The sequence below is a fragment of the Oncorhynchus mykiss genome, unplaced genomic scaffold (genome assembly GCF_013265735.2).
Source record: "Oncorhynchus mykiss isolate Arlee unplaced genomic scaffold, USDA_OmykA_1.1 un_scaffold_284, whole genome shotgun sequence".
In the NCBI taxonomy this organism is placed as follows: Eukaryota; Metazoa; Chordata; class Actinopteri; order Salmoniformes; family Salmonidae; genus Oncorhynchus; species Oncorhynchus mykiss.
This window is the reverse complement of record NW_023493738.1, coordinates 200,370-226,125: the sequence shown is the minus strand read 5'-3', so window position 1 is coordinate 226,125 and position 25,756 is coordinate 200,370. Positions and strand designations below refer to the sequence as shown.

Below are 25,756 nucleotides of genomic sequence, written 5' to 3'. Positions count from 1 at the left end.
CATGCACTTTCACAATTTGAATGTAATCAACTGGGTGGGACTACCAACTTCATTGGCTGAGCCCTACTGGTGACCCTGTTGAAGTCATGTCCCATCAGGTCATCAGAAGGGCTCAGACAATTGTGAAGAAGAAATGTTACTACTTTAACATGAAGATAGCCTCAATGGCGCTGCCCATGCTGTCACAGACACTATATTGGCACAGATGCATAGATGAGTCTTTTATCTTCTTATGGCTGAGGGCAGTACTGAGTAGCTTGGCTGAATAAGTTGTCCAAAGGTGCCCAGAGTAAACTGCCTGCTACTCAGTCCCAGAAGCTAAGATATGCACACTCTGAAGTTTCTAAAACCGTTTGAATGATGTCTGTGAGTATAACAGAACACATATGGCAGGCAAAAACCTGAGAAAAAAATCCAACCAGGAAGTGGGAAATCTGAGGTTGGTTATTTTTCAACTGATTCCCTATTGAAGACACAGTGGGATATTGGTCATGTTGCACTTCCTAGATGTCAACAGGCTTCCACTAGATGTCAACAGTCTTTAGAACCTTGTTTGATGCTTCTACTGTGAGGTGAGGGCGAATGAGAGGGGAATGAGTCAGAGGTCTGGCAGAATGCCTTGAGCTCGTGACGCTCGTTCAAATGAGAGCGAGCTCTGTTCCATCGCAATTCTACAGACAAAGGAATTCTCCGGTTGGAACATTATTGAAGATTTATTTGAAAAACATCCTAAAGATTGATTCTATACATCGTTTGACATATTTCTACGGACTGTAACGGAACTTTTTGACATTTCGTCTGCTCCTAATGAACACACTTCGTGAGATTGGATTTGTTTACAAAACTCGCTAACAAAAGTAGCTATTTGGACATAAATGATGGACATTATCGAACAAAACAAACATTTATTGTGGAACTGGGATTCCTGGGAGTGCATTCTGATGAAGATCATCAAAGGTAAGTGAATATTTATCATGTTATTTCTGACTTCTGTTCACTGCACAATATGGTGGATATCTTTTTGGCTTGTTTGGGCTCTGAGCGCCGTACTCAGATTATTGCATGGTTTGTTTTTTCCGTAAAGGTTTTTTGAAATCTGACACAGCGGTTGCATGAAGCAGAAGTATATCTTTAATTCTGTGCATAACAATTTTATTTTCATCAACATTTAGTATAAGTATTTCTGTAAATTGATGTGGCTCTCTGCAAAATCACCGGATGTTTTTGGAACTACTGAACATAACGCTCCAACGTATACTGAGATTCTTTTGACATAAATATTAACTTTATCGAACAAAACATGCATGTATTGTGTAACATGAAGTCCTACGAGTGTCATCTGATGAAGAACATCAAAGGTTAGTGATTCATTTTATCTCTATTTCTGATTTTTTGTGACTCTTCTCTTTGGCTGGAAAAATGACTGTTTTTTTCTGTGACTTGGCTCTGACCTAACATAATCGTTAGTGATGCTTTCGCCGTAAAGCCTATTTGAAATCGGGCACTGTGGTGGGATTAACAAGAAGTGTATCTTTAAAATGGTGTGAAATACTTGTATGTCTGAGGAATTTTAATTATGAGATTTCTGTTCTTTGGAATTTGGCGCCCTGCACTTTCACTGGCTGTTGTCATATCGATCAGCCCTAAGAAGATTTATCTATCTCTATGAGGCAAGACAATTGTCATTCAGGATTAAAAGGTGACTGCACTTCCTGATTTGGCCTAAGCTGTGTTCGAATACGCGCACTAACTGTACTGTTTGTGACATGAATTGAGTATTTAGTATGCTTATTGGTCATAGTATACCTGTAGAAATATATCATAGTATACCTGTATACCTCTGGCCCTTCTTTGGACACTGTGTTAACTAACCTCCAGATGAGCTACAATGCTATACAACTCTCCTTCCGTGGCCTCCAACTGCTCTTATATGCAAGTAAAACTAAATGCATGCTCTTCAACCGATCGCTGCCCGCACCTGTCCGCCTGTCCAGCATCACTACTCTGGACGGTTCTGACTTGGAATATGTGGACTACAAATACCTAAGTGTCTGGTTAGACTGTAAACTCTCCTTCCAGACTCACATTAAGCATCTCCAATCCAAAAGCCCCATTTACTACCCACCACTGCAACCTATACGCTCTCGTTGGCTGGCCCTCGCTTCATACTCGTCGCCAAACCCACTGGCTCCAGGTCATCTACAAGTCTCTGCTAGGTAAAGCCCCGCCTTATGTCAGCTCACTGGTCACCATAGCAGCACCCACCCAGAGCACACGCTCCAACAGGTAAATCTCACTGGTCACCCCCAAAGCCAATTTTTCCTTTTGCAGCCTTTACTTCCAGTTCTCTGCTGCCAATGACTGGAACGAACTGCAAAAATCACTGAAGCTGGAGACTCAGATCTCCCTCACTAAGCTTTAAGCACCAGCTGTCAGGGCAGCTCACTGATCCACTGCACCTGTACACAGCCCATCTGTAAATAGCCCATCCAACTACCTCATCCCCTTGCTGTATTTATTTATTTATCTTGCTCCTTTGCGCCCCAGTATCTCTACTTACACATTCATCTTCTGCACATCTATCATTCTAGTGTTTAATTGCTATATTGTAATTACTTCGCTACCATGGCCTATTTATTGCCTTATCTCCCTTATCCTTTCCTTATTTGCACACACTGTATATAGACTTTTTCTACTGTATTATTGACTGTATGTTTGTTTATTCCATCTGTAACTCTGTGTTGTTGTATGTGTCGAACTGCTTTGCTTTATCTTGGCCAGGTTGCAGTTGTAAATGAGAGCTTGTTCTCAACTAGCCTAACTGGTTAAATGAAGGTGAAATAAAATAGAAATAAAAAAATACTATGGATATATTTAGTATGCCAAATGTTCCAGGATGTCGTACTAAATTCGCCAAAATATGAGGAATACACGAAGAGGACACTATTTCCGTACTTTAGGGCCAATAATGCAATTCTTCAGAAAATGGGCGTGGCTTCACATCGTTTCCAGATTTGTTGAAAATGGCAGAAAATATGCAGTCGAAGTACAACGAGAGCGGATACAAATTCATTGCTTTAACTAATTATGACAAATATTAAGAAAATGTTGAGCAATGTAATAAAGTAATTACTTTTTAAATAAGTTAACTTACACGTTATATTGGCTAACAATTTGTTAGCTACACTGGTCTTACGAACCACATAGCTTTATCAGTACAGCAGTATGTACCGGTATGTTGTTAGCTAGATACTTAACGTTAGTTGGCTACTTATAGATCAAACTTGACAAAATAATAACTATAGGCTATCTAACTAACTACCCAATGTTTGACGTGATTATTCCCGTCATTCTGAGCTTAGCTAAATGGTATAGTCATTGTGCGTTCTCAATGGACATTCGGGTGCTTTCGTAAATTCGCTCTGGCTGTCTACTCTGCTCTGAATTTACAAACAGACAATCTGACAACGCTCTGAATTCATGTGCGCATTCTGGAACTCCTGATTGAATTTAAGAACACACCTGAAGTCAAATAATGTCTAACCAGTAATTTGTTATGCTAGATAGCTAGCAAGAGGTTGCATAGCAACAGCATCAGCTTCCGGTAGACAGGTGAAAAGCTAGTACGCGCAATTGAAAGCATACTGTTCGTTTACAGTATACTAAAATGTATACAGTATACTAAAATTTGTCAGAAGCCTCTGGTGGGCGGGGGGGGGGGGGGGGGGGGGTAGTGTTGGCAGTGTTGGCTATAAATGGCTTGTGTTCATCGGGGCACAACAGGATATTATAAACAAGCTTTTCTTAATGGACAAGTTCAGATGGTGCCCACTGAACACGACCCCCGGTTGTCTTGTTCTGTGTTCCAGACGCCTCGTATAACACGTTCCACCAGGAGGAGGACTATCCAGTGGTGAGGTACCTGAGACAGCCTCTGCACTTTGAGGTGGAGCTGACCAGGTCCTCTGACCCCAAGGTAGCGCTGGTGCTTGACCACTGCTGGGCCACCCTCAACGAGGACCGCGGCTCCCGACCCCGTTGGAATCTCATCATTAATGGGTAACTTGTTGTTTTAGGGCCTAAACAAGTGTTATTCCACAGGTGTGGTTCCTGAGTAATTAGCAACCTATCATACTTGGCAGGCCATTTATTTTGGCTACCGTGGCTATGCCCCCATCCATAGGTCATGAGTGGTCACAATGGTTTGAGCTTAAAAAAAGATGAGTGAGCCATGTGCGGTCTGTCACCAGATCTACACCCAATTTAACACTTATGGGAGATTCTGATCACATGCTTGTTATCACTGAGTGGTCCCTGCAGCGTACCATTGGAACATGTAAATCTAGTTTAGAAAATATAAAATAACTCCCTAATCCCAGAATGCCATTCACTGCGCCCGTTTCCTGAGGTCTTAACTTAGTTTGGCCACTTCAGCATGTGGCAAATCTTTGTACTTGTTACGGCGTACACATGACAAGTAGTTTACAGTTAACTAATCAAAAATCCAATACAACCGTAGCACGAAAGCTAAACAGAGTTGCAAGATATAGGTCAATCCATTTTGGGAGGTGAAGTCCTTGGGGGAAGGTATTATGGAGAGGATGATGCAGGAAATATTACTAAGATGGGCGATTTATGAACAATAAATGGTGGGGCAGACAGTTTTTCTAAGCTAAATACCCCTGGAAAGGGGGTCTGATCTGGCAACCCTGAGGTACCATAGTTTACACTCTGATGCTGTGTTCAAATCAGCTAACGACTTCAGTGCATTCAAGACAATTGGGGTACTCCAGTTGAGATCACCATAAGTCTGACATACGCGTATGTGATAACCTGACTGCATTGTATGGCGTTAGCATTAGCTCATGTTCAGTACCACCTTCAAAGTGTTTTAAACATGTGTCCATTACAATCTAGGCAAGAATCAGAACGAATTAATAAAACGCTAAGTACATTATACTTACGGTACGCTACAGTAGAAACGACAACACGTTACACAGAAAATAAGGTACTTTGATAGGAATGCACGCATGTTCACAGTTAATTGTAAGGAAGACACTAAATGTGCAAGGACTGTATACTTGATCTGGGGAAGTGCTTGGGCTTTCTTTTGAAGGAAAGTTTGTCCGGCTCATTAAATTCTCAAATCGAAATGGTCTGCAACAGTAAAATGGGCTACTTTTGTGAATGAATTGAGGCAAAATTTGAAGTTGAAACGGCCTATAGAAAAATTGCAGGTAATGTGCCTTGGACTGAGGTCAGCGCGGGTTAACTGTCCACATTTTGGAACAGTGAGTGCATTCTGAGATCACGCGCATAAAATCAACTCCCACTGGGGCAACTGTTGAAGATATTTGGAACTCGCGTGTGAAAAGGTTAATGTTGCCGTTACCTACACCTTTTTACTCAATGTTATCCTTTTAGTTTGCTACAGTTCAGTGTTGTGACAAACTGATGGTCAGTCGAATGGAAATCAAGAGCGGCTGGCAAGCTTGGCTTGCCTTTCCGATTGGTTTCAAACAACTGCTCTTAACACTGACTGAATAGTTGTTGGGTTTGGCATGCGCACAGAAACTGGGCAGTCCTGTGCAGTTTCTGAAAGTTGCGTGGAAATACGAATCGCTGATGCATTTTGTTCATGTCTTATGATTCACTTGGGCAAATGAATGGATTTTCTAACAAGTTGAAGGCATTGAGTTGATTTCCTCCTTAGTTCAAAGCATTTTTGAATATTGTTGAATTTCGGTTTAATACCTGTATTTCGTGATTCCGTTTGGGCGCACCGTATTTTATAGGGCCCTAGTCCATGAAGTTGTCATAAGTATGAACCTAGGATATGCCCTTTTTCCCCCCACAAGAGTGAAATATATGGGCTGGAAATGTAAGCTAGGTTTGAGCTTTTTCAGTGTGTGTCACAAGGTGGACATTTCTCTGTCCCCCTAAGAGTAAGCGACACGTTGACTTTATATAGTGTACCAAGAGAATGCCTTTCGCTTATGGCCATACCAGCCTGAATACGCCTGATCTCGTCTGATCTCGGAAGCTACGCAGGGTCGGGCCTGGTTAGTACTTGGATGGGAGACCGCCTGGGAATACCGGGTGCTGTAAGCGTTTTGCTCCAGCAGAGGGTTCTCTTGTGTCATGCGTGGAGCAACTCCCTTTTATTTATCACCCTAATAATGTTGTGTCTTTTTATTGGACTGCAGTTTGTTAGTGCTTCCCTGCCATGCCCTGATCAAATCAAATAATGGACAGTGCGTTTCCCTCAAAATCTAGGCAGTGCATTCAGCATTTGTTTTTAGGCTAGGAGACTGTCAATGTCTGTAGTCCATTAGGGTCCTGTAAAATCCCTTCAATGTTTTGCCTGATTGCCCTCCCCCCCAAAAAAAATCCCCCTATTCCCCGTTGACCTCCGGAGGGGTCAAAAAATGCATTTTCGTTGTCGGCAGGATTCGAACCTGCGCCGGAAGATCCTAATGGATTTCTAGTCCATCGCCTTAACCACTCGGCCACGACAACATTGACAAAATAAAACAGGCTTGTTAGGAGTGAATGGGTCAACAGGCATAGCCTACAGAAAGTAATAATTTAACAACTGAAAGATAATGCAGTAACTCATTATAATGCAATAACACAAAATGTTCACTCATTCAATTGTTATTAAGTCCAGCTGTTTTCTTATTTAACCTTGATCTTTGCTCAGCTCCAGGTCTGCATTTGAGAGTGTTTATTATGAATGGTTATTTCACTGTGTGAAGATGTTATTTCATCGTTCTTATTATTACTGCTAAGCAGCATGACTCCTGAGAGGCACTAAACAACTGTCAGAAGTGGGATTTGAACCCACGCCTCCATGGGAGACAGCGACCTGAACGCAGCGCCTTAGACCGCTCGGCCATACTGACTACAGCACAGTAACTGGGTATCGGGTTAAAGTGTATGCGGTAAAAGTAGAAATATGAACAAAGCTCTAAAATCACCACAGAGACCAGAACAACTATGCACGATACTGACTTGCACTTTCAAAAGTCACTTTCAATAGTAGTAATTTGTTTTTATAAATTAAAAAGTCCAGTCATTGACTTAACGTCAATATGGCCTTCAATGGGAAAGAGTAGTAAATCGTCATTGAATGAGCGCTAAACTGGCATCAGAATATGGCCATTCTGATATAAATGATAAAATTCCTCAGATAAGACTGAAAAAGTGTCTGGAAATATCAGCAACCATCAGGGTAAGAGTGACAACAGGTCCACATGGGGGAAATCCTTACAAATGGCTTAATGGGTCATTTCAACGCAATCGTGTTATTATTTATTTTTAGGGTTTAACAAGGCAGCTCACCTGTGACTTGACATTAGATGCGGCGACTTCGATTAACCTGCAGACGATATTTTTGTTCTTCCCGCCAATACAATCCACTGACAACGACCGACGAGTTCTGCGTTCCGAGATTATTTTTGTTATTTGCCTGTTTGGGGCCCGCCTGTGAAATTGCGCGATTCTTGCAATTCTCTTTCAGCCTCTCATCAACTAGCTGTTTTTGCAGAATATTAAAAATACGATAGTTATTCACTACTCATATTAACTAGGTGTCATTTACGTTACCTTAAGTCATTTATTTTTCAACTGGATTTTACAAAGGTGCATGACATGCAGGCGCTAAAAAGTTGTCAGGAGGGGGTTTCAAACCATGCCTATAGGGGAGTCTGCGACCTGAATGACTTAATGGTTATTTTCAATGCAATCTAGTTTTTTCTTTTTCTTTTAGGGTTTAACAAGGTTTCTCACCTGTTACCTGTGGCTTGACTTTAGATGTGGCCAGTTCGATTACCCTGCAGACTATAAGAGTGTCTTCAGAATATGGCCAATTTGACATGAATTTAAAAATGCCTCAGATAGGACCAAAAAAGTGTCTGGAGCTTCCCGTCAGGGTAAGAGTGACAACAGGTTTCCACATGTCAAAATGGGGGAAATCTTAGCAAATGGCTTAATGGTTATTCATGAGAATCGTGTTGTTGTATTGTTGAGTGTATCATGGGATCTCACCTGAAATCTGTGGCTTGACTACAAACCTGTAACCTATGCTACTGTGGCCTATAGAGCTAGAAGGCTGGATAACCAGGTGTGTAAAGGTGTGAAGTGGGACAGATGGCCTGCATTCCTATCCCAAATGGACAACTAATCCCTATGTACTTGCGGAGATCTGAGAGGATGCGATTGGTATAAGAAACACGACTAAACTTCAACCTCCGGAGGGGTCAAAAAAATGCATTTTTGTTGTTGGCAGGATTTGAACCTGAGCAGGAAGATCCTAATGGATTTCTAGTCCATTGCCTTAAACACTCGGCCACGACAACGTTGACAGAAGAAAACAGGCTTGTTAGGAGTGAATGGGCCAACAGGCATAGCCTACAGAAAGTGAAATTTAACAACTGAAAGATAATGCAGTAACTCATTATAATGCAATAACACAAAATGTTCCCCTCATTCATTTGTTATTAAGTCCAGCTGTTTTCTTATTTAACCTTGATCTTTGCTCAGCTCCAGAAGGTCTGCATTTGAGAGTGTTTATTATGAATTGCTATTTCACTGTGTGAAGTTGTTATTTCATCATTCTTATTATTACTGCTGAGCAGCATGACTCCTGAGAGGCACTAAAAAACTGTCAGAAGTGGGATTTGAACCCACGCCTCCATGGGAGACTGCGACCTGAACGCAGCGCCTTAGACCGCTCGGCCATCCTGACTACAGCACAGTAACTGGGTATCGGGTTAAAGTGTATGCGGTAAAACTAGAAATATGAACAACGCTCTAAAATCACCACAGAGACCAGAACAACTATGCACGATACTGACTTGCACTTTCAATAGTCATTTGTTTTTATAAATTAAAAAGTCCAGTCATTGATTTAACCTCAATATGGCCTTCAATGGGAAAGAGTAGTAAATCGTCATTGAATGAGCGCTAAACTGGCATCAGAATATGGCCATTCTGATATAAATGATAAAATTCCTCAGATAAGACTGAAAAAGTGTCTGGAAATATCAGCAACCATCAGGGTAAGAGTGACAACAGGTCCACATGGGGGAAATCCTTACAAATGGCTTAATGGGTCATTTCAACGCAATCGTGTTATTATTTATTTTTAGGGTTTAACAAGGCAGCTCACCTGTGACTTGACATTAGATGTGGCGACTTCGATTACCCTGCAGACGATATTTTTGTTCTTCCCGCCAATACAATCCACTGACAACGACCGACGAGTTCTGCGTTCCGAGATTATTTTTGTTATTTGCCTGTTTGGGGCCCGCCTGTGAAATTGCGCGATTCTTGCAATTCTCTTTCAGCCTCTCATCAACTAGCTGTTTTTGCAGAATATTAAAAATACGATAGTTATTCACTACTCATATTAACTAGGTGTCATTTACGTTACCTTAAGTCATTTATTTTTCAACTGGATTTTACAAAGGTGCATGACATGCAGGCGCTAAAAAGTTGTCAGGAGGGGGTTTCAAACCATGCCTATAGGGGAGTCTGTGACCCGAATGACTTAATGGTTATTTTCAATGCAATCAAGTTTTTTCTTTTTCTTTTAGGGTTTAACAAGGTTTCTCACCTGTTACCTGTGGCTTGACTTTAGATGTGGCCAGTTCGATTACCCTGCAGACTATAAGAGTGTCTTCAGAATATGGCCAATTTGACATGAATTTAAAAATGCCTCAGATAGGACCAAAAAAGTGTCTGGAGCTTCCCGTCAGGGTAAGAGTGACAACAGGTTTCCACATGTCAAAATGGGGGAAATCTTAGCAAATGGCTTCATGGTTATTCATGAGAATCGTGTTGTTGTATTGTTGAGTGTATCATGGAATCTCACCTGAAATCTGTGGCTTGACTACAAACCTGTAACCTATGCTACTGTGGCCTATAGAGCTAGAAGGCTGGATAACCAGGTGTGTAAAGGTGTGAAGTGGGACAGATGGCCTGCATTCCTATCCCAAATGGACAACTAATCCCTATGTACTTGCGGAGATCTGAGAGGATGCGATTGGTATAAGAAACACGACTAAACTTCAATCTCCGGAGGGGTCAAAAAAATGCATTTTTGTTGTTGGCAGGATTTGAACCTGAGCAGGAAGATCCTAATGGATTTCTAGTCCATCGCCTTAAACACTCGGCCACGACAACGTTGACAGAAGAAAACAGGCTTGTTAGGAGTGAATGGGCCAACAGGCATAGCCTACAGAAAGTGAAATTTAACAACTGAAAGATAATGCAGTAACTCATTATAATGCAATAACACAAAATGTTCCCCTCATTCATTTGTTATTAAGTCCAGCTGTTTTCTTATTTAACCTTGATCTTTGCTCAGCTCCAGAAGGTCTGCATTTGAGAGTGTTTATTATGAATTGTTATTTCACTGTGTGAAGTTGTTATTTCATCATTCTTATTATTACTGCTGAGCAGCATGGCTCCTGAGAGGCACTAAAAAACTGTCAGAAGTGGGATTTGAACCCACGCCTCCATGGGAGACTGCGACCTGAACGCAGCGCCATAGACCGCTCGGCCATCCTGACTACAGCACAGTACCTGGGTATCGGGTTAAAGTGTATGCGGTAAAAGTAGAAATATGAACAACGCTCTAAAATCACCACAGAGACCAGAACAACTATGCACGATACTGACTTGCACTTTCAATAGTCATTTGTTTTTATAAATTAAAAAGTCCAGTCATTGATTTAACCTCAATATGGCCTTCAATGGGAAAGAGTAGTAAATCGCCATTGAATGAGCGCTAAACTGGCATCAGAATGTGGCCATTCTGATAGAAATGATAAAATTCCTCAGATAAGACTGAAAAAATGTCTGGAAATATCAGCAACCATCAGGGTAAGAGTGACAACAGGTCCACATGGGGGAAATCCTTACAAATGGCTTAATGGGTCATTTCAACGCAATCGTGTTATTATTTATTTTTAGGGTTTAACAAGGCAGCTCACCTGTGACTTGACATTAGATGCGGCGACTTCGATTACCCTGCAGACGATATTCTTGTTCTTCCCGCCAATACAATCCACTGACAACGACCGACGAGTTCTGCGTTCCGAGATTATTTTTGTTATTTGCCTGTTTGGGGCCCGCCTGTGAAATTGCGCGATTCTTGCAATTCTCTTTCATCCTCTCATCAACTAGCTGTTTTTGCAGAATATTAAAAATACGATAGTTATTCACTACTCATATTAACTAGGTGTCATTTACGTTACCTTAAGTCATTTATTTTTCAACTGGATTTTACAAAGGTGCATGACATGCCGGCGCTAAAAAGTTGTCAGGAGGGGGTTTCAAACCATGCCTATAGGGGAGTCTGCGACCTGAATGACTTAATGGTTATTTTCAATGCAATCAAGTTTTTTCTTTTTCTTTTAGGGTTTAACAAGGTTTCTCACCTGTCACCTGTGGCTTGACTTTAGATGTGGCCAGTTCGATTACCCTGCAGCCTAAGAGTGTCTTCAGAATATGGCCAATTTGACATGAATTTAAAAATGCCTCAGATAGGACCAAAAAAGTGTCTGGAGCTTCCCGTCAGGGTAAGAGTGACAACAAGTTTCCACATGTCAAAATGGGGGAAATCTTAGCAAATGGCTTAATGGTTATTCATGAAAATCGTGTTGTTGTATTGTTGAGTGTATCATGGGATCTCACCTGAAATCTGTGGCTTGACTACAAACCTGTAACCTATGCTACTGTGGCCTATAGAGCTAGAAGGCTGGATAACCAGGTGTGTAAAGGTGTGAAGTGGGATAGATGGCCTGCAGTCCTATCCCAAATGGACAACTAATCCCTATGTACTTGCGGAGATCTGAGAGGATGCGATTGGTATAAGAAACATGACTAAACTTCAACCTCCGGAGGGGTCAAAAAAATGCATTTTCATTGTCGGCAGGATTTAAACCTGCGCAGGAAGATCCTAATGGATTTCTAGTCCATCGCCTTAACCACTCGGCCACGACAACGTTGACAGAAGAAAACAAGCTTGTTAGGAGTGAATGGGCCAACAGGCATAGCCTACAGAAAGTGAAATTTAACAACTGAAAGATAATGCAGTAACTCATTATAATGCAATAACACAAAATGTTCCCCTCATTAATTTGTTATTAAGTCCAGCTGTTTTCTTATTTAACCTTGATCTTTGCTCAGCTCCAGAAGGTCTGCATTTGAGGGTGTTTATTATGAATTGTTATTTCACTGTGTGAAGTTGTTATTTCATCATTCTTATTATTACTGCTGAGCAGCATGACTCCTGAGAGGCACTAAAAAACTGTCAGAAGTGGGATTTGAACCCACGCCTCCATGGGAGACTGCGACCTGAACGCAGCGCCAGAGACCGCTCGGCCATCCTGACTACAGCACAGTAACTGGGTATCGGGTTAAAGTGTATGCGGTAAAAGTAGAAATATGAACAACGCTCTAAAATCACCACAGAGACCAGAACAACTATGCACGATACTGACTTGCACTTTCAATAGTCATTTGTTTTTATAAATTAAAAAGTCCAGTCATTGATTTAACCTCAATATGGCCTTCAATGGGAAAGAGTAGTAAATCGCCATTGAATGAGCGCTAAACTGGCATCAGAATATGGCCATTCTGATATAAATGATAAAATTCCTCAGATAAGACTGAAAAAGTGTCTGGAAATATCAGCAACCATCAGGGTAAGAGTGACAACAGGTCCACATGGGGGAAATCCTTACAAATGGCTTAATGGGTCATTTCAACGCAATCGTGTTATTATTTATTTTTAGGGTTTAACAAGGCAGCTCACCTGTGACTTGACATTAGATGCGGCGACTTCGATTACCCTGCAGACGATATTTTTGTTCTTCCCGCCAATACAATCCACTGACAACGACCGACGAGTTCTGCGTTCCGAGATTATTTTTGTTATTTGCCTGTTTGGGGCCCGCCTGTGAAATTGCGCGATTCTTGCAATTCTCTTTCAGCCTCTCATCAACTAGCTGTTTTTGCAGAATATTAAAAATACGATAGTTATTCACTACTCATATTAACTAGGTGTCATTTACGTTACCTTAAGTCATTTATTTTTCAACTGGATTTTACAAAGGTGCATGACATGCAGGCGCTAAAAAATTGTCAGGAGGGGGTTTCAAACCATGCCTATAGGGGAGTCTGCGACCTGAATGACTTAATGGTTATTTTCAATGCAATCAAGTTTTTCTTTTTCTTTTAGGGTTTAACAAGGTTTCTCACCTGTTGCCTGTGGCTTGACTTTAGATGTGGCCAGTTCGATTACCCTGCAGAATATAAGAGTGTCTTCAGAATATGGCCAATTTGACATGAATTTAAAAATGCCTCAGATAGGACCAAAAAAGTGTCTGGAGCTTCCCGTCAGGGTCAGAGTGACAACAGGTTTCCACATGTCAAAATGGGGGAAATCTTAGCAAATGGCTTAATGGTTATTCATGAGAATCGTGTTGTTGTATTGTTGAGTGTATCATGGGATCTCACCTGAAATCTGTGGCTTGACTACAAACCTGTAACCTATGCTACTGTGGCCTATAGAGCTAGAAGGCTGGATAACCAGGTGTGTAAAGGTGTGAAGTGGGATAGATGGCCTGCAGTCCTATCCCAAATGGACAACTAATCCCTATGTACTTGCGGAGATCTGAGAGGATGCGATCGGTATAAGAAACACGACTAAACTTCCACCTCCGGAGGGGTCAAAAAAATGCATTTTCGTTGTCGGCAGGATTTGAACCTGCGCAGGAAGATCCTAATGGATTTCTAGTCCATCGCCTTAACCACTCGGCCACGACAACGTTGACAGAAAAAAACAGGCTTGTTAGGAGTGAATGGGCCAACAGGCATAGCCTACAGCGAGTGAAATTTAACAACTGATTAACAACTGATTAACTCATTATAATGCAATAACACAAAATGTTCCCCTCATTCATTTGTTATTAAGTCCAGCTGTTTTCTTATTTAACCTTGATCTTTGCTCAGCTCCAGAAGGTCTGCATTTGAGAGTGTTTATTATGAATTGTTATTTCACTGTGTGAAATTGTTATTTCATCATTCTTATTATTACTGCTGAGCAGCATGACTCCTGAGAGGCACTAGAAAACTGTCAGAAGTGGGATTTGAACCCTCGCCTCCATGGGACACTGCGACCTGAACGCAGCGCCTTAGACCGCTCGGCCATCCTGACTACAGCACAGTAACTGGGTATCGGGTTAAAGTGTATGCGGTAAAAGTAGAAATATGAACAACGCTCTAAAATCACCACAGAGACCAGAACAACTATGCACGATACTGACTTGCACTTTCAACAGTCATTTGTTTTTATAAATTAAAAAGTCCAGTCATTGATTTAACCTCAATATGGCCTTCAATGGGAAAGAGTAGTAAATCGTCATTGAATGAGCGCTAAACTGGCATCAGAATATGGCCATTCTGATATAAATGATAAAATTCCTTAGATAAGACTGAAAAAGTGTCTGCAAATATCAGCAACCATCAGGGTAAGAGTGACAACAGGTCCACATGGGGGAAATCCTTACAAATGGCTTAATGGGTCATTTCAACGCAATCGTGTTATTATTTATTTTTAGGGTTTAACAAGGCAGCTCACCTGTGACTTGACATTAGATGCGGCGACTTCGATTACCCTGCAGACGATATTTTTGTTCTTCCCGCCAATACAATCCACTGACAACGACCGACGAGTTCTGCGTTCCGAGATTATTTTTGTTATTTGCCTGTTTGGGGCCCGCCTGTGAAATTGCGCGATTCTTGCAATTCTCTTTCAGCCTCTCATCAACTAGCTGTTTTTGCAGAATATTAAAAATACGATAGTTATTCACTACTCATATTAACTAGGTGTCATTTACGTTACCTTAAGTCATTTATTTTTCAACTGGATTTTACAAAGGTGCATGACATGCAGGCGCTAAAAAGTTGTCAGGAGGGGTTTCAAACCATGCCTATAGGGGAGTCTGCGACCTGAATGACTTAATGGTTATTTTCAATGCAATCAAGTTTTTTCTTTTTCTTTTAGGGTTTAACAAGGTTTCTCACCTGTTACCTGTGGCTTGACTTTAGATGTGGCCAGTTCGATTACCCTGCAGACTATAAGAGTGTCTTCAGAATATGGCCAATTTGACATGAATTTAAAAATGCCTCAGATAGGACCCAAAAAGTGTCTGGAGCTTCCCGTCAGGGTAAGAGTGACAACAGGTTTCCACATGTCAAAATGGGGGAAATCTTAGCAAATGGCTTAATGGTAATTCATGAGAATCGTGTTGTTGTATTGTTGAGTGTATCATGGGATCTCACCTGAAATCTGTGGCTTGACTACAAACCTGTAACCTATGCTACTGTGGCCTATAGAGCTAGAAGGCTGGATAACCAGGTGTGTAAAGGTGTGAAGTGGGATAGATGGCCTGCAGTCCTATCCCAAATGGACAACTAATCCCTATGTACTTGCGGAGATCTGAGAGGATGCGATTGGTATAAGAAACACGACTAAACTTCAACCTCCGGAGTGGTCAAAAAAATGCGTTTTCGTTGTCGGCAGGATTTGAACCTACGCAGGAAGATCCTAATGGATTTCTAGTCCATCGCCTTAACCACTCGGCCACGACAACATTGACAGAAAAAAACAGGCTTGTTAGGAGTGAATGGGCCAACAGGCATAGCCTACAGAAAGTGAAATTTAACAACTGAAAGATAATGCAGTAACTCATTATAATGCAATAACACAAAATGTTCCCCTCATTCATTTGTTATTAAGTCCAGCTGTTTTCTTATTTAACCTTGATCTTTGCTCAGCTCCAGAAGGTCTGCATTTGAGAGTGTTTATTATGAATTGTTATTTCACTGTGTGAAGTTGTTATTTCATCATTCTTATTATTACTGCTGAGCAGCATGACTCCTGAGAGGCACTAAAAAACTGTCAGAAGTGGGATTTGAACACACGCCTCCATGGGAGACTGCGACCTGAACGCAGCGCCTTAGACCGCTCGGCCATCCTGACTAGAGCACAGTAACTGGGTATCGGGTTAAAGTGTATGCGGTAAAAGTAGAAATATGAACAACGCTCTAAAATCACCACAGAGACCAGAACAACTATGCACGATACTGACTTGCACTTTCAATAGTCATTTGTTTTTCATAAATTAAAAAGTCCAGTCATTGATTTAACCTCAATATGGCTTTCAATGGAAAAGAGTAGTAAATCGCCATTGAATGAGCGCTAAACTGGCATCAGAATATGGCCATTCTGATATAAATGATAAAATTCCTCAGATAAGACTGAAAAAGTGTCTGGAAATATCAGCAACCATCAGGGTAAGAGTGACAACAGGTCCACATGGGGGAAATCCTTACAAATGGCTTGATGGGTCATTTCAACGCAATTGTGTTATTATTTATTTTTAGGGTTAACAAGGCAGCTCACCTGTGACTTGACATTAGATGCGGCGACTTTGATTACCCTGCAGACGATATTTTTGTTCTTCCCGCCAATACAATCCACTGACAACGACCGACGAGTTCTGCGTTCCGAGATTATTTTTGTTATTTGCCTGTTTGGGGCCCGCCTGTGAAATTGCGCGATTCTTGCAATTCTCTTTCAGCCTCTCATCAACTAGCTGTTTTTGCAGAATATTAAAAATACGATAGTTATTCACTACTCATATTAACTAGGTGTCATTTACGTTACCTTAAGTCATTTATTTTTCAACTGGATTTTACAAAGGTGCATGACATGCAGGCGCTAAAAAATTGTCAGGAGGTGGTTTCAAACCATGCCTATAGGGGAGTCTGCGACCTGAATGACTTAATGGTTATTTTCAATGCAATCAAGTTTTTTCTTTTTCTTTTAGGGTTTAACAAGGTTTCTCACCTGTTACCTGTGGCTTGACTTTAGATGTGGCCAGTTCGATTACCCTGCAGACTATAAGAGTGTCTTCAGAATATGGCCAATTTGACATGAATTTAAAAATGCCTCAGATAGGACCAAAAAAGTGTCTGGAGCTTCCCGTCAGGGTAAGAGTGACAACAGGTTTCCACATGTCAAAATGGGGGAAATCTTAGCAAATGGCTTCATGGTTATTCATGAGAATCGTGTTGTTGTATTGTTGAGTGTATCATGGGATCTCACCTGAAATCTGTGGCTTGACTACAAACCTGTAACCTATGCTACTGTGGCCTATAGAGCTAGAAGGCTGGATAACCAGGTGTGTGAAGTGGGATAGATGGCCTGCAGTCCTATCCCAAATGGACAACTAATCCCTATGTACTTGCGGAGATCTGAGAGGATGCGATTGGTATAAGAAACACGACTAAACTTCAACCTCCGGAGGGGTCAAAAAAATGCATTTTCGCTGTCGGCAGGATTTGAACCTGCGCAGGAAGATTCTAATGGATTTCTAGTCCATCGCCTTAACCACTCGGCCACGACAACAGTGACAGAAGAAAACAGGCTTGTTAGGAGTGAATGGGCCAACAGGCATAGCCTACAGAAAGTGAAATTTAACAACTGAAAGATAATGCAGTAACTCATTATAATGCAATAACACAAAATGTTCCCCTCATTCATTTGTTATTAAGTCCAGCTGTTTTCTTATTTAACCTTGATCTTTGCTCAGCTCCAGAAGGTCTGCATTTGAGAGTGTTTATTATGAATTGCTATTTCACTGTGTGAAGTTGTTATTTCATCATTCTTATTATTACTGCTGAGCAGCATGACTCCTGAGAGGCACTAAAAAACTGTCAGAAGTGGGATTTGAACCCACGCCTCCATGGGAGACTGCGAACTGAACGCAGCGCCTTAGACCACTCGGCCATCCTGACTACAGCACAGTAACTGGGTATCGGGTTAAAGTGTATGCGGTAAAAGTAGAAATATGAACAACGCTCTAAAATCACCACAGAGACCAGAACAACAATGCACGATACTGACTTGCACTTTCAATAGTCATTTGTTTTTATAAATTAAAAAGTCCAGTCATTGATTTAACCTCAATATGGCCTTCAATGGGAAAGAGTAGTAAATCGTCATTGAATGAGCGCTAAACTGGCATCAGAATATGGCCATTCTGATATAAATGATAAAATTCCTCAGATAAGACTGAAAAAGTGTCTGGAAATATCAGCAACCATCAGGGTAAGAGTGACAACAGGTCCACATGGGGGAAATCCTTACAAATGGCTTAATGAGTCATTTCAACGCAATCGTGTTATTATTTATTTTTAGGGTTTAACAAGGCAGCTCACCTGTGACTTGACATTAGATGCGGCGACTTTGATTACCCTGCAGACGATATTTTTGTTCTTCCCGCCAATACAATCCACTGACAACGACCGACGAGTTCTGCGTTCCGAGATTATTTTTGTTATTTGCCTGTTTGGGGCCCGCCTGTGAAATTGCGCGATTCTTGCAATTCTCTTTCAGCCTCTCATCAACTAGCTGTTTTTGCAGAATATTAAAAATACGATAGTTATTCACTACTCATATTAACTAGGTGTCATTTACGTTACCTTAAGTCATTTATTTTTCAACTGGATTTTACAAAGGTGCATGACATGCAGGCGCTAAAAAATTGTCAGGAGGGGGTTTCAAACCATGCCTATAGGGGAGTCTGCGACCTGAATGACTTAATGGTTATTTTCAATGCAATCAAGTTATTTATTTTTCTTTTAGGGTTTAACAAGGTTTCTCACCTGTTACCTGTGGCTTGACTTTAGATGTGGCCAGTTCGATTACCCTGCAGCCTAAGAGTGTCTTCAGAATATGGCCAATTTGACATGAATTTAAAAATGCCTCAGTTAGGACCAAAAAAGTGTCTGGAGCTTCCCGTCAGGGTAAGAGTGACAACAGGTTTCCACATGTCAAAATGGGGGAAATCTTAGCAAATGGCTTCATGGTTATTCATGAGAATCGTGTTGTTGTATTGTTGAGTGTATCATGGGATCTCACCTGAAATCTGTGGCTTGACTACAAACCTGTAACCTATGCTACTGTGGCCTATAGAGCTAGAAGGCTGGATAACCAGGTGTGTAAAGGTGTGAAGTGGGACAGATGGCCTGCAGTCCTATCCCAAATGGACAACTAATCCCTATGTACTTGCGGAGATCTGAGAGGATGCGATTGGTATAAGAAACACGACTAAACTTCAACCTCCGGAGGGGTCAAAAAAATGCATTTTCGTTGTCGGCAGGATTTGATCCTGCGCAGGAAGATCCTAATGGATTTCTAGTCCATCGCCTTAACCACTCGGCCACGACAACGTTGACAGAAGAAAGCAAGCTTGTTAGGAGTGAATGGGCCAACAGGCATAGCCTACAGAAAGTGAAATTTAACAACTGAAAGATAATGCAGTAACTCATTATAATGCAATAACACAAAATGTTCCCCTCATTCATTTGTTATTAAGTCCAGCTGTTTTCTTATTTAACCTTGATCTTTGCTCAGCTCCAGAAGGTCTGCATTTGAGAGTGTTTATTATGAATTGTTATTTCACTGTGTGAAGTTGTTATTTCATCATTCTTATTATTACTGCTGAGCAGCATGACTCCTGAGAGGCACTAAAAAACTGTCAGAAGTGGGATTTGAACCCACGCCTCCATGGGAGACTGCGAACTGAACGCAGCGCCTTAGACCACTCGGCCATCCTGACTACAGCACAGTAACTGGGTATCGGGTTAAAGTGTATGCGGTAAAAGTAGAAATATGAACAACGCTCTAAAATCACCACAGAGACCAGAACAACAATGCACGATACTGACTTGCACTTTCAATAGTCATTTGTTTTTATAAATTAAAAAGTCCAGTCATTGATTTAACCTCAATATGGCCTTCAATGGGAAAGAGTAGTAAATCGTCATTGAATGAGCGCTAAACTGGCATCAGAATATGGCCATTCTGATATAAATGATAAAATTCCTCAGATAAGACTGAAAAAGTGTCTGGAAATATCAGCAACCATCAGGGTAAGAGTGACAACAGGTCCACATGGGGGAAATCCTTACAAATGGCTTAATGAGTCATTTCAACGCAATCGTGTTATTATTATTTTTAGGGTTTAACAAGGCAGCTCACCTGTGACTTGACATTAGATGCGGCGACTTTGATTACCCTGCAGACGATATTTTTGTTCTTCCCGCCAATACAATCCACTGACAACGACCGACGAGTTCTGCGTTCCGAGATTATTTTTGTTATTTGCCTGTTTGGGGCCCGCCTGTGAAATTGCGCGATTCTTGCAATTCTCTTTCAGCCTCTCATCAACTAGCTGTTTTTGCAGAATATTAAAAATACGATAGTTATTCACTACTCATATTAACTAGGTGTCATTTACGTTACCTTAAGTCATTTATTTTTCAACTGGATTTTACAAAGGTGCATGACATGCAGGCGCTAAAAAATTGTCAGGAGGGGGTTTCAAACCATGCTATAGGGGAGTCTGCGACCTGAATGACTTAATGGTTATTTTCAATGCAATCAAGTTATTTATTTTTCTTTTAGGGTTTAACAAGGTTTCTCACCTGTTACCTGTGGCTTGACTTTAGATGTGGCCAGTTCGATTACCCTGCAGCCTAAGAGTGTCTTCAGAATATGGCCAATTTGACATGAATTTAAAAATGCCTCAGTTAGGACCAAAAAAGTGTCTGGAGCTTCCCGTCAGGGTAAGAGTGACAACAGGTTTCCACATGTCAAAATGGGGGAAATCTTAGCAAATGGCTTCATGGTTATTCATGAGAATCGTGTTGTTGTATTGTTGAGTGTATCATGGGATCTCACCTGAAATCTGTGGCTTGACTACAAACCTGTAACCTATGCTACTGTGGCCTATAGAGCTAGAAGGCTGGATAACCAGGTGTGTAAAGGTGTGAAGTGGGACAGATGGCCTGCAGTCCTATCCCAAATGGACAACTAATCCCTATGTACTTGCGGAGATCTGAGAGGATGCGATTGGTATAAGAAACACGACTAAACTTCAACCTCCGGAGGGGTCAAAAAAATGCATTTTCGTTGTCGGCAGGATTTGATCCTGCGCAGGAAGATCCTAATGGATTTCTAGTCCATCGCCTTAACCACTCGGCCACGACAACGTTGACAGAAGAAAGCAAGCTTGTTAGGAGTGAATGGGCCAACAGGCATAGCCTACAGAAAGTGAAATTTAACAACTGAAAGATAATGCAGTAACTCATTATAATGCAATAACACAAAATGTTCCCCTCATTCATTTGTTATTAAGTCCAGCTGTTTTCTTATTTAACCTTGATCTTTGCTCAGCTCCAGAAGGTCTGCATTTGAGAGTGTTTATTATGAATTGTTATTTCACTGTGTGAAGTTGTTATTTCATCATTCTTATTATTACTGCTGAGCAGCATGACTCCTGAGAGGCACTAAAAAACTGTCAGAAGTGGGATTTGAACCCACGCCTCCATGGGAGACTGCGAACTGAACGCAGCGCCTTAGACCACTCGGCCATCCTGACTACAGCACAGTAACTGGGTATCGGGTTAAAGTGTATGCGGTAAAAGTAGAAATATGAACAACGCTCTAAAATCACCACAGAGACCAGAACAACAATGCACGATACTGACTTGCACTTTCAATAGTCATTTGTTTTTATAAATTAAAAAGTCCAGTCATTGATTTAACCTCAATATGGCCTTCAATGGGAAAGAGTAGTAAATCGTCATTGAATGAGCGCTAAACTGGCATCAGAATATGGCCATTCTGATATAAATGATAAAATTCCTCAGATAAGACTGAAAAAGTGTCTGGAAATATCAGCAACCATCAGGGTAAGAGTGACAACAGGTCCACATGGGGGAAATCCTTACAAATGGCTTAATGAGTCATTTCAACGCAATCGTGTTATTATTTATTTTTAGGGTTTAACAAGGCAGCTCACCTGTGACTTGACATTAGATGCGGCGACTTTGATTACCCTGCAGACGATATTTTTGTTCTTCCCGCCAATACAATCCACTGACAACGACCGACGAGTTCTGCGTTCCAAGATTATTTTTGTTATTTGCCTGTTTGGGGCCCGCCTGTGAAATTGCGCGATTCTTGCAATTCTCTTTCAGCCTCTCATCAACTAGCTGTTTTGCAGAATATTAAAAATACGATAGTTATTCACTACTCATATTAACTAGGTGTCATTTACGTTACCTTAAGTCATTTATTTTTCAACTGGATTTTACAAAGGTGCATGACATGCAGGCGCTAAAAAATTGTCAGGAGGTGGTTTCAAACCATGCCTATAGGGGAGTCTGCGACCTGAATGACTTAATGGTTATTTTCAATGCAATCAAGTTTTTCTTTTTCTTTTAGGGTTTAACAAGGTTTCTCACCTGTTACCTGTGGCTTGACTTTAGATGTGGCCAGTTCGATTACCCTGCAGCCTAAGAGTGTCTTCAGAATATGGCCAATTTGACATGAATTTAAAAATGCCTCAGTTAGGACCAAAAAAGTGTCTGGAGCTTCCCGTCAATGTAAGAGTGACAACAGGTTTCCACATGTCAAAATGGGGGAAATCTTAGCAAATGGCTTCATGGTTATTCATGAGAATCGTGTTGTTGTATTGTTGAGTGTATCATGGGATCTCACCTGAAATCTGTGGCTTGACTACAAACCTGTAACCTATGCTACTGTGGCCTATAGAGCTAGAAGGCTGGATAACCAGGTGTGTAAAGGTGTGAAGTGGGACAGATGGCCTGCAGTCCTATCCCAAATGGACAACTAATCCCTATGTACTTGCGGAGATCTGAGAGGATGCGATTGGTATAAGAAACACGACTAAACTTCAACCTACGGAGGGGTCAAAAAAATGCATTTTCGTTGTCGGCAGGATTTGAACCTGCGCAGGAAGATCCTAATGGATTTCTAGTCCATCGCCTTAACCACTCGGCCACGACAATGTTGACAGAAGAACGCAAGCTTGTTAGGAGTGAATGGGCCAACAGGCATAGCCTACAGAAAGTGAAATTTAACAACTGAAAGATAATGCAGTAACTCATTATAATGCAATAACACAAAATGTTCCCCTCATTCATTTGTTATTAAGTCCAGCTGTTTTCTTATTTAACCTTGATCTTTGCTCAGCTCCAGAAGGTCTGCATTTGAGAGTGTTTATTATGAATTGTTATTTCACTGTGTGAAGTTGTTATTTCATCATTCTTATTATTACTGCTGAGCAGCATGACTCCTGAGAGGCACTAAAAAACTGTCAGAAGTGGGATTTGAACCCACGCCTCCATGGGAGACTGCGAACTGAACGCAGCGCCTTAGACCACTCGGCCATCCTGACTACAGCACAGTAACTGGGTATCGGGTTAAAGTGTATGCGGTAAAAGTAGAAATATGAACAACGCTCTAAAATCACCACAGAGACCAGAACAACAATGCCCGATACTGACTTGCACTTTCAATAGTCATTTGTTTTTATAAATTAAAAAGTCCAGTCATTGATTTAACCTCAATATGGCCTTCAATGGGAAAGAGTAGTAAATCGTCATTGAATGAGCGCTAAACTGGCATCAGAATATGGCCATTCTGATATAAATGATAAAATTCCTCAGATAAGACTGAAAAAGTGTCTGGAAATATCAGCAACCATCAGGGTAAGAGTGACAACAGGTCCACATGGGGGAAATCCTTACAAATGGCTTAATGAGTCATTTCAACGCAATCGTGTTATTATTTATTTTTAGGGTTTAACAAGGCAGCTCACCTGTGACTTGACATTAGATGCGGCGACTTTGATTACCCTGCAGACGATATTTTTGTTCTTCCCGCCAATACAATCCACTGACAACGACCGACGAGTTCTGCGTTCCGAGATTATTTTTGTTATTTGCCTGTTTGGGGCCCGCCTGTGAAATTGCGCGATTCTTGCAATTCTCTTTCAGCCTCTCATCAACTAGCTGTTTTTGCAGAATATTAAAAATACGATAGTTATTCACTACTCATATTAACTAGGTGTCATTTACGTTACCTTAAGTCATTTATTTTTCAACTGGATTTTACAAAGGTGCATGACATGCAGGCGCTAAAAAATTGTCAGGAGGGGGTTTCAAACCATGCCTATAGGGGAGTCTGCGACCTGAATGACTTAATGGTTATTTTCAATGCAATCGAGTTTTCTTTTTCTTTTAGGGTTTAACAAGGTTTCTCACCTGTTACCTGTGGCTTGACTTTAGATGTGGCCAGTTCGATTACCCTGCAGCCTAAGAGTGTCTTCAGAATATGGCCAATTTGACATGAATTTAAAAATGCCTCAGATAGGACCAAAAAAGTGTCTGGAGCTTCCCGTCAGGGTAAGAGTGACAACAGGTTTCCACATGTCAAAATGGGGGAAATCTTAGCAAATGTTTTTCATGGTTATTCATGAGAATCGTGTTGTTGTATTGTTGAGTGTATCATGGGATCTCACCTGAAATCTGTGGCTTGACTACAAACCTGTAACCTATGCTACTGTGGCCTATAGAGCTAGAAGGCTGGATAACCAGGTGTGTAAAGGTGTGAAGTGGGACAGATGGCCTGCAGTCCTATCCCAAATGGACAACTAATCCCTATGTACTTGCGGAGATCTGAGAGGATGCGATTGGTATAAGAAACACGACTAAACTTCAACCTCCGGAGGGGTCAAAAAAATGCATTTTCGTTGTCGGCAGGATTTGAACCTACGCAGGAAGATCCTAATGGATTTCTAGTCCATCGCCTTAACCACTCAGCCACGACAACGTTGACAGAAGAAACAGGCTTGTTAGGAGTGAATGGGCCAACAGGCATAGCCTACAGAAAGTGAAATTTAACAACTGAAAGATAATGCAGTAACTCATTATAATGCAATAACACAAAATGTCCCCTCATTCATTTGTTATTAAGTCCAGCTGTTTTCTTATTTAACCTTGATCTTTGCTCAGCTCCAGAAGGTCTGCATTTGAGAGTGTTTATTATGAATTGTTATTTCACTGTGTGAAGTTGTTATTTCATCATTCTTATTATTACTGCTGAGCAGCATGACTCCTGAGAGGCACTAAAAAACTGTCAGAAGTGGGATTTGAACCCACGCCTCCATGGGAGACTGCGACCTGAACGCAGCGCCTTAGACCGCTCGGCCATCCTGACTACAGCACAGTAACTGGGTATCGGGTTAAAGTGTATGCGGTAAAAGTAGAAATATGAACAACGCTCTAAAATCACCACAGAGACCAGAACAACTATGCACGATACTGACTTGCACTTTCAATAGTCATTTGTTTTTATAAATTAAAAAGTCCAGTCATTGATTTAACCTCAATATGGCCTTCAATGGGAAAGAGTAGTAAATCGTCATTGAATGAGCGCTAAACTGGCATCAGAATATGGCCATTCTGATATAAATGATAAAATTCCTCAGATAAGACTGAAAAAGTGTCTGGAAATATCAGCAACCATCAGGGTAAGAGTGACAACAGGTCCACATGGGGGAAATCCTTACAAATGGCTTAATGAGTCATTTCAACGCAATCGTGTTATTATTTATTTTCAGGGTTTAACAAGGCAGCTCACCTGTGATTTGACATTAGATGCGGCGACTTTGATTACCCTGCAGACGATATTTTTGTTCTTCCCGCCAATACAATCCACTGACAACGACCGACGAGTTCTGCGTTCCGAGATTATTTTTGTTATTTGCCTGTTTGGGGCCCGCCTGTGAAATTGCGCGAT

General features: G+C 41.2%; 6 non-coding genes across 6 annotated transcripts; 1 reads left to right on the top strand and 5 right to left on the bottom strand.

Annotated features, from left to right (window-relative positions):
- Positions 1 to 5,992: 5,992 nt before the first annotated feature.
- Positions 5,993 to 6,111, top strand: LOC118948985. Its single transcript, XR_005042238.1, has one exon. It is a non-coding gene; the product is annotated as a 5S ribosomal RNA (ribosomal RNA).
- Positions 6,112 to 6,437: 326 nt separating this feature from the next.
- On the bottom strand, positions 6,438 to 6,519 carry trnas-aga. Its single transcript has one exon. It is a non-coding gene; the product is annotated as a tRNA-Ser (tRNA).
- A 2,147-nt stretch (positions 6,520 to 8,666) lies between these two features.
- Positions 8,667 to 8,749, bottom strand: trnal-cag. The gene has a single exon. It is a non-coding gene; the product is annotated as a tRNA-Leu (tRNA).
- Positions 8,750 to 13,759: 5,010 nt separating this feature from the next.
- Positions 13,760 to 13,841, bottom strand: trnas-aga. The gene has a single exon. It is a non-coding gene; the product is annotated as a tRNA-Ser (tRNA).
- A 1,745-nt stretch (positions 13,842 to 15,586) lies between these two features.
- On the bottom strand, positions 15,587 to 15,668 carry trnas-aga. The gene has a single exon. It is a non-coding gene; the product is annotated as a tRNA-Ser (tRNA).
- A 9,423-nt stretch (positions 15,669 to 25,091) lies between these two features.
- trnal-cag lies at positions 25,092 to 25,174 on the bottom strand. The gene has a single exon. It is a non-coding gene; the product is annotated as a tRNA-Leu (tRNA).
- Between the last annotated feature and the right edge of the window lie 582 nt (positions 25,175 to 25,756).